Raw genomic sequence first — 17,070 nt, forward strand, 5'->3', positions numbered from 1 at the left:
ACTAAATGCGTAAAACATATACGGCAGACTACTACCGTATACCCAAAATTGAGTTCTTTCGACGCAATTCCATAGTTCGGCCCAATAAGCCAAAATTTGAGTAAATCGATTAAATTCACGCTAGGTAGATTACCTTTACTCCCATCTAAAAAATATACTCAAGAGTAGGTAAATTCAACCTAAGACCCCCCTCATCCAACTCAATTTTGAGTAAACCCACATTTATCCAAAATTGGCTTATTGGGGTCAAGGCTTATTGGGGTCAAGGGTAGATGCATCTCTGTTTGTTTTTGACAACATCGGTGAACCAGAGAGGGAAAACAACCTAATTTTGGGTAGCGAGTTTATTCGATATACTCAATTTTGAGTAAAATCGACCCAAATATTAGGTAGTTTGGATTTTCCGTGTGGGTTTCAATCGAACTACACGCTTAGAAAAAGTTACTCTAAAATGTGTAAGATTCACTCAAAACTGAGCTAAACTGGAACAGCTCCAACCCAGGTTGGAACTGGATCAAAAAGAAAAACGGCATAACTTCGGGTTTAACTAATACGAACTGGACAAGAAATGGTCCATAAAGCCGATCTGATGATTACGAGATTTATTTCTGTGAGATCAGTGCGAGCGATAAGATCGCAGATCGTTAGTGGTGGCATATAGGGAAGAGAGTACCAAACTGAACAGATAAAATCCAACATTTTGATAGTGTAGTGTAGATATTACAAAAATCCAGTGAGTACAATTTTATAAATACAGCATTTGCTACAAAGCAATTAAACACGTTAATTCCATTTAGCTTTTGGTGAAATTATTCCGTCGAAGGATTGATTTTTTTAATCAATTTGTGCAATAAAAGTGAGTCCTGCGATTGTATATAAAGTTCTAGAACTAAACTAAATCCCTTATTATAGTAGGATATTGCCACACAAATAACAGTGCTAAATAAGCGGAATTAAGCCCTCTTTGGCTTACAAAAAGGTAAAATTATAGCTTGTAGAATCCAGACGTGTTAACTTGAAGTGTCCGTTCTCGCCTGAAGAACCTTCAGGCGAAGGTTTTTTTTCCACTCTAAACAGGCATCGTGATTGGTCGACTCGTGTAGAAAGCCTCCAGACGGGCGTTGGCCACGTGGTGCTGTGAGTAGCTCCTTGAGCCCAAGTCGTAGCTAGGCCCACGTGTGTTTCCTAGCACAAGATCATCAGCAGTGATACTAGCGTATACCGAACATCGTGATAGGATCAGGAGTTAGTAGCTGAATGAACAGGTCAGAAATCTTTGTAAAACATCGTGCACGTTTAGGAACCATAAAACACGAATGGGATTAAACTACTCGCTACCCGACTAGAAGACCATAACAAGAATATATCATAATTATATCTCATTGTGATATGACTAACAAATTATGTTATAATTTTGTTATGACATGGGCTGTTTATTACTTTTTCGAACTAAATTATAATAAAATATGTTATAATCTTTTGTAACTAATTTTGTTATAAATAATTCAAAACAAGCTCTGTTAAAACTTTGTTATTTTTACAACTGAATAAAATGATTCGTTGGAAAAATAACACAATTATATCAGAATATGAAATAATTTTAATTTTTATATACATTACAAAAAATAAAAATTAAAATATTATGTATTCGTTTCTTGTTTGTTTTTTTTTACTGCGCAGAATGCCGGAAGCGTATCCGAGTACTCTCAAAACTAAAAGGTACTCTTATTTTTTCCAACTTTGAACCGATTTAAGTGAACTTCGGCTCGTTAAAATAAGAAACTATTTTTATTATTGATTATGCGAATAGAACGGTCAGAGAAAATTCGGTTTATTTTTGAAACTCCATACATTTTGTATGGGATGAAAAATTGATGAAAAACTTCAAACCTCATTTACTCGAAAGTGGGGTTTTGTCACTTACATCCCTTTGTTTCTAACCCCCTCTATTCTAATAGCGGAGTTGGAGTTAGCGTATTGAAAAGACATGGTCTCTCGAGAAACATGTTCCGTAATGATTACTTTAAAATCAATGACCACGTACTCTATAGTAGCAAAGGTTTATTGGCTGGGACTCTTATTCGATTCGCACATCTTCCGGCAAATCTTCCGGAGTTAGATTTAAGTGCAATAAAAGCAACAAAAATAATTTCACAGTATTTGTGTAATAGCTATATATCCCGCTTCAAGTTAGATTTGACAATAATGTTTACATCCGACAAGCCGTGTTGGTATACAAACAGTTTCTTTAGTACAGCTTCTAGCTGTAATGATATCGCATAACGGCATTCAAGGCGCTGCTGGTTTGTGGATTTGTTAGTATTACGATTTGTACTATATAGTAGCAACTGTTTCGTTAATGGGAACTCCTATTAAGTTTGTTCAAGTTTTCACATCTTTTGATTTTCCCGTATTTGATATTTGCATTTCGAATGCCCACAGCAATAACTATTACTTAATTTATCTTCTTAAGTTTATTGACTGCTGCATCATATTATTGAGTAAAAAATAAAGGCATTGCACCTTCTACAAATTTTATCAGACTCATTCGTATTGTTTATTTTACTCAATGCTTCAAATTCATTTTTTGGGTGAATATAGTATCATAGCTGCTGATATGTTTAATTTAAGTATTTCTTTCATTTAATATCCCAGTCCCGTTACGGTGCAAATTCCTAACACTTTTCCACGATTCCCAATTTTGACACGAATGCACTCTTAGTGTAAAATGTCATAAAAAAAAGAAAACGATTCCCAATCGACCCTAACTTTTAAGCTTTTAGATTAACTAGAATTTGTAGCTTCAAAGCGTGAAACATCTACATACACGGAAAAAAGAAGAAACCTTAACATGAGTTTGTTTTTAAATCTCAAAATTGAGTAAAGATAGTTGTATTTGTATGTCTTATTAACAGTACTGCTATTCTAACTTCTAATTATAACGTCAAAAAGTACCGAACAGACTATGTATTAAGAAGTAATGGATGTTATTGAGCGTGGAGATAGAAAATGCGGTACTAAATAATCAAATGTGAATGATAATTCTGCTCAATTGATCACTGCATTTCTCTATTCAAACTTTTTTTTTATTACGACCTATCATCATTCGAACATATTTGCTTTGACATTATGTCACCTTTTTCATTGCTAAAAATATTCTAAATCTTAGAATAATACTAAATAGCATCTGCAAAAGTAATCATATCAGCCTATGATATAATTGTGATCAATTAAAACAAAGCCACATTTTACCTTAGCTCACGTAGGTACGTGTATGATCGTCGGTCTCACAGCGCAAAAAAAAAACAAATTAAATCATCTCCGTCCGTAAAGAACCACGACTACAGCAACTTTGACGCCGCCAGAAGGCACCCCATGACGAAGCTCAATCATAAATAGTCGACTGGCTATTTTTTCGTCGTTCTCTTTGTTCAACAAACGACGACGGGCCATGCGCACGCCACCACTATTATTAGTGTTTCAGTGCGCATGTCTGCGCACCGCGGTAGCGCTGTTGGTAAGAGAGAGAGGTTCATTGTTTGATCTTGCATTCAAATCTCTGTCTATTTTTGTTCTGTGACTGACAAACAAGAGATGGGGGAATAGGGAAACTGGCAATACGTAGAACCAGTAGAGCTTCTTTCGCCACTCACTTCAAGTGCTGTGATAGCCTCATTGGTTAAGGCGACTGAAAATTAACGATGGCAGGATTATTGGTTCAAATCCCGTCCGGGTTTGTAAGTTTTTAATGAAATCGTAAGTTTTTTTTATGTGACCTATTATTTTCTAAAAATAGAATAACACACTTAAAATAATTACCCAAAAATGAGTATGAAAATTAGTTTTTACCCTATTTGATTTTTACCCTAATTGAAAATATCAAACTGTATTATAATTTTGATATATTTTATCAAAAACTTAGAACAGGGCTTGATATATTTTTGATGTATTTGTAACAAACTCTGATACACTTTTGTTAGAACCCTTATGATTTTCTGTTAGAATTTTTGTTATTTTAACAACATCCTGCATCTAAATTATAACTGCCTATGTTAGAAAAAATCTGTGTAACATAATAACATATTATGATATAATTTTGTTATGATCGCCTAGTCGGGTAAGGTTTAGTTCTCGTAAGTGATTCTTTCAATTGTACCTTTTGATCAGTGAGAGATTTTCGTTTGTATCAGATCGAACGAGTTTGGGTTTTTGTGTTGTATTGGTAGTTCCTACCTGACCTGCCCTGAGAGGACTAGTCGGGTACGGTTTATGAACACGCCCTTTCTCAGTACAACCCGTTGTACTGGCGCTTAAGCGAAGGGGTTTCAAAAGGGTAGTTCGCTGAGGAGCTGGCCGATTTTGCGGACATAGTTTGAAACACTCGGCTGTAAAAATACCTACGGTTTAGGGACATTACCCGCTGTTTTTTGCTATTTCTGCCATCACAATCTACCAACTGTTACAAAGGTGGAAGCAGCACTTCGATCAGCGCCTGAATGACGTGGAGAACGTAGGCACGGGAGACCGCGGCACCGGAGGAAACGAAGATGCCAGTGCAGCGGAGGACGGAAATGAGCCAGCTCCCACGCTGAGGGAAGTTATGGATGCCAAAACCAACAAAACAGCTGGTAAGGATGGTATCTCGCTGAACTCATCAAGATGGACCCAGAAAAGTTGTCCACCTCTCTGCACCGACTGATAGTCAGGATCTGGGTGACCGAACAGCTACCGGAGAAGTGGAAGGAAGGGGTAATCTGCCCCATTCACAAGAAAGGCGGCCATTTGGAATTTCAGAACTTCAAAGGGATAACTATTTTGAATGCTACCTACAAAGCAGTGTTGCGAAATGAGCGAGTACTCACACAACTAGTCAAACTCACGAGTGAGTATGAGCAGTACACCTTAAACTCACCGTGAGTATTACTCACATTTGAGTAAGCGCTGTACAACTCACACTCACTCGTGAGTATTGACGTGCAGATACTCACTCACGAGTATGCTTTACTCATATTCATACGGTAATCTAAAATTTATCTAAATGCTTAGGATTCCATATCAATCATTAAAATGGTATGTTTTATTGGGGCGAATGTATTGAATCAGTAGACAAGGTTGCTTGTCAATAATTCTATTGTTTTTTTATTCTAGTGAATTGTATCTTACTGGTAGTTCTAAGCGCTCCGTTAAAGGCGGTCCTGATGAGGTCCCCTTTGAGCCCAACAGCTCAACGTGAGGGCTTTTATTTGAACTCAAACCTCTTGTAGACAGAGATCAATGCCCTGAAATGGCTGTCATCTACATATAACTGGCGTGAATCCAAAAATTTGGTGCTGGACGTGGTGCTGATTTGAATGGGCGGTTGCATTAAGCTGAAAACAGTGTTTTTTTTTTCTGTTAGTGCTGGCGTCACATTCACATATATGTAATTGAGTTCAGCGTTGTTTTAAATGGACGAAATGTATTTGCATGCTTGTGCGTCTTGTAAATTTAATAAAGAACACTAAATGCATTGAACAAATGTGTAAACGATCGTTTCTCAAATGCACGATAATTCGTACTAGTTCAAGAACTAACGCTTTCTCCAGGGGGTTGGCAGAGATAGCAATTAGGAAAAAGTAATTTTACGGAATCGTGTGGTGTGCTCGATTGGTAGCCGATTTGACCTTGGATTTGACAGTTCGATAGCAGCAGACCTGCTGCAAAGGCGCATATAGTGCTGAATTAATGCCATTTTAGCTGCTTATTGGTTACCTGGGTGTGATTACTGGCCATGTTACTGGTAGTAATTTGCGCAGCAGTTTTTTTTCTTTTTAGGTCCGAGGCTCATATAATTAGGGTGGTCCAACTTAATATGGAAAAAAAACTAAGACTTGAAAAACCTCATGGGATTCCTTCAGAATTTGTTTCTTTTTTCATTCTTCAATCACTTTACGTAATTTACAGCTCTTTTGTCCACCAGGGCACTGCGTGAGCGATTCCAATTGGAAGCTGTACTTACACTTTGTACAGCTCCTAAATGTATTCTATTATAATTCTACTAGATCGAGCTGGATTCCGTTGCGCTGCTTTCACTTTCTACACTATCATGGTAGAATGATGAGCACGAGGATGTTGATGTGTGGCTCTTGTTCCTTTTCCAGTCCGATTGGGGGTCCATTATGAGTTGCCGTTAGCCGTTATCCAGGAGTCCGGGTCCGTTGGAGCATATGCTCTGAAGAGGGTCAGGTGCCAGCTGCTCTCGGGGGGAAGAGCAACTGACGAAAAATTGCAAGTGCCGGGCTGGGACCGAACCCATGACCATCCACGTATGAAGTGAACGTGTAGCCACTACGCTACAGGCCCTGGCAATTTGTTCCTTTTGTCATCCATAAGCTCCAATAAAGTTTTGTTTCAATTTTATCAAGTCTAAGCACTTTTTTATGAAACATCCAGCAATTTGTGCTGATAGGGCACAAAAATGTACTGGATTCTAGCAAAAAAATTCTTGAAAATCAACTATTCGTTTTGCTGGTTTTTGCTTTGCTGGATGCGTTAAGTGTGTAAGTTTCATGTTCGAAAGTTGAGTACTCAAGTAAATTTACTATTTTTTGTAAATTTTAACTTACAAACTGATCAAGTGTTTAGTATGAGGAAAAACGTTACTTTTCCTTACGGAATAATAGAACGGACTATTTTTCCGCGCAGAAAAAACTACAACTCTTTTAGATTTACAAGGGAGGCGTTACCAGTATTAAACTTTTTTTTCCTTACTTGCCCACTCAAGTAATTTTGAAGCGAAACCACTATTTGTCCATTATATGCCCTATCTTTTTGCACAGTAATAGAAACTAGCCACATGGGAAAAACGATCAAATGTATGCACATAAGAAAAGTTTTAAATGTTTGGACTTAGGAGATGCTGTAATTGACCCTACCATTTTTATTTGAAGGTAGGTAAATATATGCCAAACATCTTTATTGAATACCGTAAAGTGACCCGACGTATGCGAAAAAAGTTATACCATTGACAAAGTGTGGTGAAATATAGAGATTTCCTAATTGATGATATTACTTTGCATGCGTAGGTAAACAATAAGAGTTTTTAGCCTATGGTGCCAAGGCTCTCGAGCAGATCCACCTATCCTCGAAAACTGTGCCTTGTATATAAATAATCACCATTGCAGTACAGAATAAACGAAAACATCATTTCAAACCAACAAAAATAACTTACTCACTAAACTCACCGTGAGTAAAATGAGTAACTCACGCGCGAGTAATGACGTCATACTCTCGCGTGAGTATTACTCACAAGTGAGTAATACTCACGCGAGAGTATGACGTCATTACTCACGCGTGAGTATACTCATACGCGAGTAACTCACAGCGTGAGCATTACTCGCAAATGAGTAAGGTGAGTGAGTATTTTTTACTCGTGAGCATGAGTTTCGCAACACTGCTACAAAGTGCTATCCCTAATCATCTTTCGTCGTCTGTCACCCAAAACGAATAAGTTCGTGGGAATTTATCAAGCCGATTTCATCAACGGCCGGTCGACAACGGACCAGATCTTCATCGCAGGGCAAATCCTCCAGAAATATCGTGAATAACAGAGCCCAACGCATCACCTTTTCATCGACATCAAAGCAGCATACGACAGTATCGACCGCGTAGAGCTATGGAGAGTCATGGATGAAATCGGCTTTCTTGGGAAGCTGATTAGACTGATTAAAGCAACGATGGACGGTGGTGTATGCCTCAAAAACAAAGTACATGCTGGTAGGCCGTACCGAACACGACCGGATCCATCTGGGTAGTAATGTTACGGTAGACGGGGATACCTTCGAGGTGGAGGAGGAATTCGTCTACCTCGGATCCTTACTGACGGCTGACAACAACGTGAGTCGTTAAATTCGAATGCGCATCATCAGCGGAAGTCGGGTCTTCTACGGACTCCAGAAGAAGCTGCGGTCTAAAAAAATCACCCATGTATCAAATGCACCATGTACAAAACACTAATAAGACCGATGGTCATCTACGGACTCGAGACATGGACCATGCTTGAGGAGGACCTGCAAGCACTCGGAGTTTTCGAGCGACGCATGTCACGGGAAAAAATCCGCTGCTGAGGGATTCCACGGAGGCACGCAAGTCGATCCTGAGCGACCATTTCAAAAATATCCGAAACTTTGCACAGTTTTTCAATTTCATCTAAAACGTCATTTTTCAATATCAAATCTTCATATAGAGTCACGTCTAACTTTTCAAAAGGGTGTATGTGAAAATGGTTGAAAAATATTCAAAAAGCTGCACAGCAAAAACGGTTCGTTCGATTGTTATGATTTTTTCAGCAAAGTTAGATAACTTAATGGGGATTGCTAAGAAAATATACACTGTAAAAAATTTTTTTTTTGCATTAAAAAAATATCATTTTTGTCACACAAACTCAAATATCTCAAAACCCTATCTTTTTACCAACGTGATTTTTTCAGGGAAAACGGTCCATTATATTAGCTATCTACCATAAAAATTTGGTGATGGTAAACTAATAAACAAAAAAGTTATGATATTTCAAACATTTCACAATTTTTACATTTAGTAAAAAAAATATGTTTTTTTTACCGTGTACATTATTCAGAGAATCGCATTATGATGCTGATTTTATTGTTAAGGCTACCGCATGAATTAAACAAGTTATTTTCATGATATTTTTATTTAATTATTCATAACTATTATAGCATCTATTAGAAACTTAGACGCGATCCAGTGTAGTGATCAAAAGTATTGATAGTGTCATTATTTTTATTGTACGTGACTGGCGAAAAATTCTGTTAATAGGGTTAAAACCTGTTGATAATAAGAAACATAAGTAATATTATTTTTAAGATAAAAGCTGCAAAACAAAAGTTTTATATAGACGAATGCGTCTAGTTTACCTGCAAAAAAACTTACCTCTTAGATAATAGATTTTATGATGGAGAGAAAGCGAGTAACTGCAACACCAACAAATACATAATAGGTGCATACCACGACAATGCTCTAGACGTCTAGTTTACCTGCAAAAATTTACCTATCAGAGAATAGAATCATAAATATCGGGAGGAAGCGAGTAACTTCAACAACAACAAATGCATGATAGGTACCATGACCAGGCTTGGCATTAGTCATGAGGTTCACAAGCATGCTAGGGTTTTGCCCATGTGATGCGTCGCCAACGAATGCGATGGTAGCAACCATGCTTCACCTACCCAAAGCACATCGACACGACCCAGATACCATAGGTAACCCGTCTTGACCATCGCTCGTTTGACCGTCAATGAAGGATACTGTCCTTCATGAAATTCTAGGTTTCATTTGATGCCGTCTGTAGAGTTGGTATGATTTATAATTAATATTATTTTTATATAAACGTTCAAATATTGCAGATTGATACTTGTTTTGGAAACTACTAGAATCGAATCACAGGTTCGGGAACGCCAAGAAAGGAATATAAACCAGAGTTGCCGTGAATTGTTGATGTTACCTCAAGCTTTTGATCTAGTGGTGGAACTTAGAGAAACTGCGCCAACAAGCGCCACGTCTTTTAGGATGTAACACTGTTTGTACTGTGCACAACCAGCGTGTTTTCACAAAGAGCGGGTACTCGGCGTACGGTGTGATTGATTTATTCCAACTTCGTGTGTGTCTTTCAGTAAATCAAACCTAAAATAAACGTGTACTGTCGGAACTTGAGAGATCTTATAAATTCAATAGAAATGTGGAGACAAGCAACATATTCAATCAACGTAGGGTTTCTAATGGGGAACAGTTGGGGCATTTTTTTTGTACGGGATGCTAAATTGAGAATCTTAACGTCTGTCGAAAATGTTTATATAGCCAATATATTAAGCAATCGAGAATAAATCCTCTAACCTCGTCCATTTGTTTGCGAAGCGTAATGTAACTTAGGCCCCCGGCGGATCATCCGGGGCTAAAATCTCCCGATCTTCATGACGCCTTTTTATGCGAAAAAATGTCCAAAAGTTGGGATGCGTCATAGAATCCTATGTTCCTTTTTTCCTAGGACTTTGTGACGCATCTGCTTGGTTGGACGTTATGTCACGAAAAAAATCGCCATAAGACCTGTGACGTTATGGCCTCGATAGTTATGATACTGCGTCATTAGGGTCATTAGCCATTCATGCAAATTAGTCGGACTCATAACTACAAAAATGTGTAGCTTTGGGAAAGCCTTCTTTTTACTTATACATTTCTTTATCGAGTTTAGAATGCATTACCAAATTCTAGGTACCTAATCCAAAAAACACCACACACTACTACAGTACTGTCGCGACCGTCATGACCATCGATTCAATGGGCCGAGAACTCCGAACGTCACTCAAAACATAATCGTGATTGTTGAAGTCCCCGAGGTAACAACGCAACCGATAAACAATTTGTTTTTTCATCTTGACTACGCTGTACGGCGATTTCATGAGCCTATTGCGATTGTGTGGCAGTGAAAACGAATACATGCTCAGGTCGGTTCGAAAGTGAGTATTAACGGTGACCAATGCCAAGCCTGACCATGACAATGCTCACGAAAAAGCAAAAAAATACTACCGCTATGGTTATTAAGGATTGTAAAGTAAAAGTTTTCTTCAGTCAAGTAAACGACACCAAACTAGTCAGTAAAAACTTGAAAGTGATTTTGTTTATTAAAATCTAACGAACAACATGAGTAGTCGCTTTCTCAACTGTTGTAGGCCGTTTGCAGAAAAAAAGTGCTCAAAAGAGTTACGAAATCTCACCGAAAGCACCATAGATAAACTGAAAGCGACAGGTTATGCTCCAATGTCCACATTGAATACAAATTTACGCATTTGCACGTCCTGCCGTCTAAACGTTGACAAACGAGCAATCTGTATATCATCGGAAGAGCAGGGCGCAGGAAGTTCGAAAACGACAACAACTGAGGAATTACTAGAAGTTCCAAGTGCAGAGAGCCTTGCCACCGTACCATCAGCGACATCTGTTTCAACAAATCAATCGGAAGATGAGTGTATTCAAAAGGTAAACATCGAACGCTTTAACGAGGGCATAGCTGGGATAAAAGTGACTCCGATTAAATGGACGAAGATGGACTACGTTTATTATCCAGAGAAAAAATACCGTGAAATAAACGAAGCTGTACGTAGAAACCTCTTCAAATTAGGACCTGAGGATGTGGAAAATACAGACTACGATGAGGTAATTATGAATATGAAGGAAAGGTTCTCGAATCCAGCCACGACAAGGAAAGAAAAATTATTGATTTTGTCGATGCTGCCAAGTTCGTGGTCTATTCAAGATGCCATTGATGAGTTCGAAACCAATAGATATACAGTAAAAGAGGCAAAACTATTTAAGAATAACTGTCTTTCAACCAAAAATACTAGGTCTAGTAATGCGTTAACAGACGAGGCAAAAGAAATAGTAGTTCAATATTTTGAAGATGATGAAGTAAGTCGAGCTATGCCTGGCCAGAAAGATTATGTATCAGTAAAACAAGATGGAAAGCGTCAAGCAATCCAAAAACGATTAATGATGACGACATTGAAAGAAGCTTACACACGCTTCAAGGAAATTCACAATAATATTAAAGTAGGTTTTTCCTCATTTGCAAGCCTTCGGCCAAGGCAATGCAAGCTTCTTTCCAATTCAGGAACACATAATGTTTGTGTGTGCACAACCCATGAGAATATTAACCTTATTTTACATAGTTTGAAAAGAATAAATTTAACAAAGGATATTAAAATGTTAACTGGTAGTCTTTTGTGTGAAAATACAACATCAAATTGCTACCTACGATCTTGTTCGGATTGTCCAGATTCTTCATTATTGGAAAATACTTTATTCGGTGAGTTTGAAGAAAAATATATTGATCAGTTATCATTTGAGCAATGGGTAACCACGGATAGGTGTGACCTAGAAACAATTGTAAAACCTGTAGATGAGTTTGTGTCATATTTTTGCTTGAAATTAGAAAGTTTAATCCCTCACGATTTCATTAAAACAGAGCAATCCAGCTTTTTAAAAAATACGAAAAATACGTTACAAAATGGTGAATTTTTAGTCATTTGTGATTTTTCTGAAAATTACAGTTTTGTATTGCAAGATGAAGTTCAGTCCCATCACTGGAACGTGCAACAAGCTACAATTCATCCATTCGTTATTTATTTTAATGGAAGTTCGCAAATTGAACACTTTAGTTTCATTGTAATTTCCGAAGATTTAAGGCACGATTCAATATCCGTAAACTTGTTCATTGCCAAAATGATTAACTTTTTACGCGTTGATAAACATAAAGAAGTCAAAAAGATATATTTTATGTCTGATGGAGCAGCGTCGCAGTACAAAAACCGTAAGAATTTTTCGAGCCTATGTCAATTTAAATCAATGTACGGAATTGATGCAGAATGGCATTTTTTTGCTACGTCACATGGCAAAGGTCCTTGTGATGCTATTGGAGGAACAATAAAGCGCATGGCCACAAGAGCAAGTTTAGCCAAAGAACGTGAGCATCCAATTAAAACTGCGAAAGAACTTTTTGAATGGGCGAATCGTAGAAAAGAAGAAGATTTAACCAAATTATCATTTTGTTTTACTACTACGGAAGAGTACGAAATAAAGGCTTCAGAGCTCAGCGAGCAATATAATAACGCGAAAACGATCCAAGGAACCCAAAAATTCCATTGTTTCATTCCATTGTCAGAAAATAAAATTAAAGCAAAACTATACTCAAACTGTTCTGACAATAATGCCAAAGTGTTCGATATTGTAAAAAAATAAATAAAATCAAATAAAAAATAAGTAAAACTGTTTTCATGATCTCATAACCCATAATAAAATCCAAACCCAAAACTCTTAGCCCTCTCTTACCCCTATTGTGTCAAATCTATGATTATTGTTGTGTAATTTGAGAATTCATTTATATGTATAAATATTATATGTATATATATTATATGTATATATATTACATGTATATACATATAATATAAATACATATAATATTTATACATATAATATACATAATACAAATGAATACACAAATATTGAATATCGTAAAAACAACTTGTTTAACTCCCGCAAGACCCTTAACAAAAAAAACAGCACCAAACTGTGATTCTCGAAATAATTTACACGGTAAAAAAATTTTTTTCTACTAAATGTAAAAAATTGTGAAATGTTTGTTTATTAGTTTACCATCACCAAATTTTTATGGTAGATAGCTAATATAACGGACCATTTTCCCTAAAAAAATGACGTTGGTAAAAAGATAGGGTTTTGAGATATTTAAGTTTTTGTGACAAAAATTATATTTTTTAATGCAAAAAAAATATTTTTTTTACAGTGTATATTTTTTTAGTAATCACCATTTAGTTATCTAACTTTGCTGAAAAAATCATAACAATCGAACGAACCGTTTTTGCTGTGCAGCTTTTTGAATATTTTTCAACCATTTTCATATACACCCTTTTGAAAAGTTAGTCGTGACTCAACATGAAGATATGATATCGAAAAATGTTGATTTAGATGGAACTGAAAAACTGTGCAAAGTTTCAGCTCAATAGAAAATCATGAATTAAAAAAAGTCCTAAATTTTGATGCTGTTGCTTGGAATCGCTCTGTTGAAACCTGCTAAATGAGCCATGATTTCGCGAAAAATGTGTGTTTTCATGTTATAAATATACACCACAAAAAAAGGTCATACTTTCATGACTCATGTTGCCGTAACGTGACCTTGGCGTTACGTTTTTCATATTTATTGACAAAAATTTGTAAGTTAAGTAAATATATCATGCCCATGAATACCAGAACTATTAATTAGATTCATAAAACCAGAAGCGGTATTCATAGAACTAGTAGTTGTCATTTATGTTTCCAGTTTTATTAGCGAAATTTGGTAAGTCGGTTCATATTATCATGAAGTACGTACTCAAACTATGAACTAAATTTATGAAAGCTTGAGCATTACTCATGGTGCAAGTATTTGTCATTTATGGTACTGGATCGATTTGCGAAAAATGGTAGTACTGGTCATGTTATCATAAAGCATGTTCTAAATTTATTACCTAATGTTATAAAAACATAAGCAGTATGCATGATTCTAGTATTTGTAATTTATACTATCGGATTAATTGGTGCAAAGTGGCATTTAAGGTCATGTTATCGTGAAGCACGCCCTCTGAAATCATGAACAAGATTCCTGAATATTGAAGTATTTTTATGATTCTGGTATTTGTCAATAATGATGCCCGTTTTATTAGCAAAAGGCCGTACATAGAGTCATGATACTATGAAGCATGCATGCTGTAATCATGATTCGTCTTCATGAAATCATAAGAAGTACTCATGATTGTAATATTTCACCCTCATTCTCGTTTACGGATGTATCCACTTTCGATCGAATTTGATTAGTTCGAATCTTTCGCTCATTTGATTATGCTGACGTAATCGGCAATACACACGAAATACTTTCGAAAGTGGATTCGAACGTAAACAATACAGGCTCTCTTTCGCACGGCATCACGTTTTCTGTCTTGTCTCACTGCTTGTTTCTTACGAGCTTTGCTCGTTTGGCTGCACTTGTTGCGATTTCTTTTGTCTTGTTTGGCTGCAAAAAAACAAAGTCTATTCTTCATTACACCACGCAAGTCTATTCTTCATTACACCACGAAACCTAACCTCGAAATGTTTGACATTAGCCAGGTCATTTTGACAGATCACACACATGCAAGAAAGAGACGAACAATTTTCTTGCAGTTTGCCGACCTTTTCTTGCTCGTGTGAGATCTGTCAAAATAACCTGGCTCCATACTGTCAAATTTTCATTCATAAAAAGAGCGATCAGTTGTTCTGAACCGTCTCGTAAAATGGTCCATAGACATAGGGGGCGTCCATAGATAACGTCATGCATTTAGCCAAAATTTTGTGCCGGAATTGTGCGTGAGCTTGATTGTTCTGCTGCTGATGAAGCTGGCCGGAGTTTTGTGCCAGAATATGGAGTTTTTCCACTTTCAACTTCTGGAATGTAGTTCAATAATTATATAGTTTAATACTATTTAAGTAAGAACAATTCACTACACTTTTTCGAAAACCAAAAAAAAAATCTCACCGGAAAACACTGCCGCTCACAAAAGGCGCCTTGACAGAAGTGACAAAAATGGCGTAGGTGATTCTGCGCGAGGGTTTGCGTACACACTTAGAATAAATTATGTACAGTATTCGGCGAAAAAAATCACCGAAACTGGTCTGTAAACAAGAAAACTACAGTATTACGGTGAAATCGATGAAATTACAGGAGAAAATCGGTGAGTTCTAAGAAATCACAGAAGAACTGGTGAAATCAGACAAATTTACAGGAGATCTGTGAATATTTCACCAAACAGACCGGTGATGGGAGGATTTTACCGTACTACTGTAAAATGCGTTTGACAGCCACGCCGGCAGCTTTGAGCATCAATTCTATAAGAATTTATGCATCATCTCCAAGCAAGTCTCTCTTGTACAGTTGTAGCAAGTGTGGTTCCTGATCAGAAGGCCGTGTATTCAATCCCGTATTCTCACGAGCGAGCGTGAGGTGGTCGAGAGGTGGCGGCAGCATTACGATGAGCACCTCAATGGCGACATTGCAAGTACCGGAGGTGGCGTGGTAACAGATCTAGGAGTATGTGCACAGGACGAAAGACTTCCGGCCCCTGACCTTCAAGAGATTGAGGAGGAGGTTGGCCGGTTGAAAAACAACAAAGCCGCTGGAGCAGATCAACTACCAAGCGAGCTTCTAAAATACGGTGGAGAAGCACTGGTGAGAGCACTACACTGGGTCATTACCAAGATTTGGGAGGAGGAAGTATTACCGGAGGAATGGATGGAAGGTATCGTGTGTCCCATCTACAAAAAGGGCGACAAGTTGGATTGCGGGAACTACCGCGCGATCACACTACTGAGCGCTGCCTACAAGATACTCTCTCAAATTTTATGCCGCCGTCTATCACCGATTGCAAGAGAGTTCGTGGGGCAATATCAGGCTGGATTTATGGGTGAACGCGCTACAACGGACCAGATGTTCGCCATCCGCCAGGTGTTGCAGAAATGCCGCGAATACAACGTGCCCACACATCACTTGTTCATCGATTTCAAAGCGGCATATGATACAATCGATCGAGAACAGCTATGGCAGATTATGCACGAATACGGATTCCCGGATAAACTGATACGGTTGATCAAGGCGACGATGGATCGAGTGATGTGCGTAGTTCGAGTATCAGGGACACTCTGGAGTCCCTTCGAATCTCGGAGAGGGTTACGGCAAGGTGATGGTCTTTCGTGCTTGCTGTTCAACATTGCTTTGGAGGGTGTAATAAGAAGAGCGGGGATAAACACGAGTGGGACGATTTTCACGAAATCCGTTCAGCTGCTTGGTTTCGCCGATGATATTGATAATATTGCTCGTAAATTTGAGACGATGGCGGAAACGTACATCCGACTGAAGAGTGAAGCCAGGCGAATCGGATTAGTCATTAATGTGTCGAAGACAAAGTACATGATGGCAAAGGGCTCCAGGGAGGAATCACCGCGCCCGCCACCCCGAATTCATATCGACGGTGATGAAATCGAGGCGGTTGAAGAATTCGTGTACTTGGGCTCACTGGTGACCGACGACAACGACACCAGCAGAGAAATTCAGAGGCGCATTGTGGCAGGAAATCGTGCCTACTTTGGACTCCGCAGAACTCTACGATCGAATAAAGTTCGCCGTAACACGAAGTTAACTATCTACAAAACGTTGATTAGACCGGTCGTCCTCTATGGGCACAAAACATGGACCCTACGTGCAGAGGACCAACGCGCCCTTGGAGTTTTCGAACGGAAGGTGTTGCGTACCATCTACGGCGGAGTGCAGATGGAAGACGGGACTTGGAGAAGGCGAATGAACCACGAGCTGCATCAGCTGCTGGGAGAACCAACCATCGTCCATACCGCGAAAATCGGGAGGCTACGGTGGTCATCAGGATGTCGGATAGCAACCCGACTAAAATGGTTCTCGAGAGTCATCCGACCGGTACAAGAAGA

General features: G+C 38.2%; 1 protein-coding gene across 1 annotated transcript in view; it reads right to left on the minus strand.

Moving 5' to 3' along the window:
* The window catches only part of LOC109400030 (uncharacterized), a 1,200,131-nt gene that overhangs the window by 983,498 nt on the left and 199,563 nt on the right, over nt 1-17,070 (minus strand). The gene's annotated exons all lie outside the window — the stretch shown is intronic.

Source organism: Aedes albopictus, chromosome 1 (genome assembly GCF_035046485.1).
Source record: "Aedes albopictus strain Foshan chromosome 1, AalbF5, whole genome shotgun sequence".
NCBI classification, from domain to species: Eukaryota; Metazoa; Arthropoda; class Insecta; order Diptera; family Culicidae; genus Aedes; species Aedes albopictus.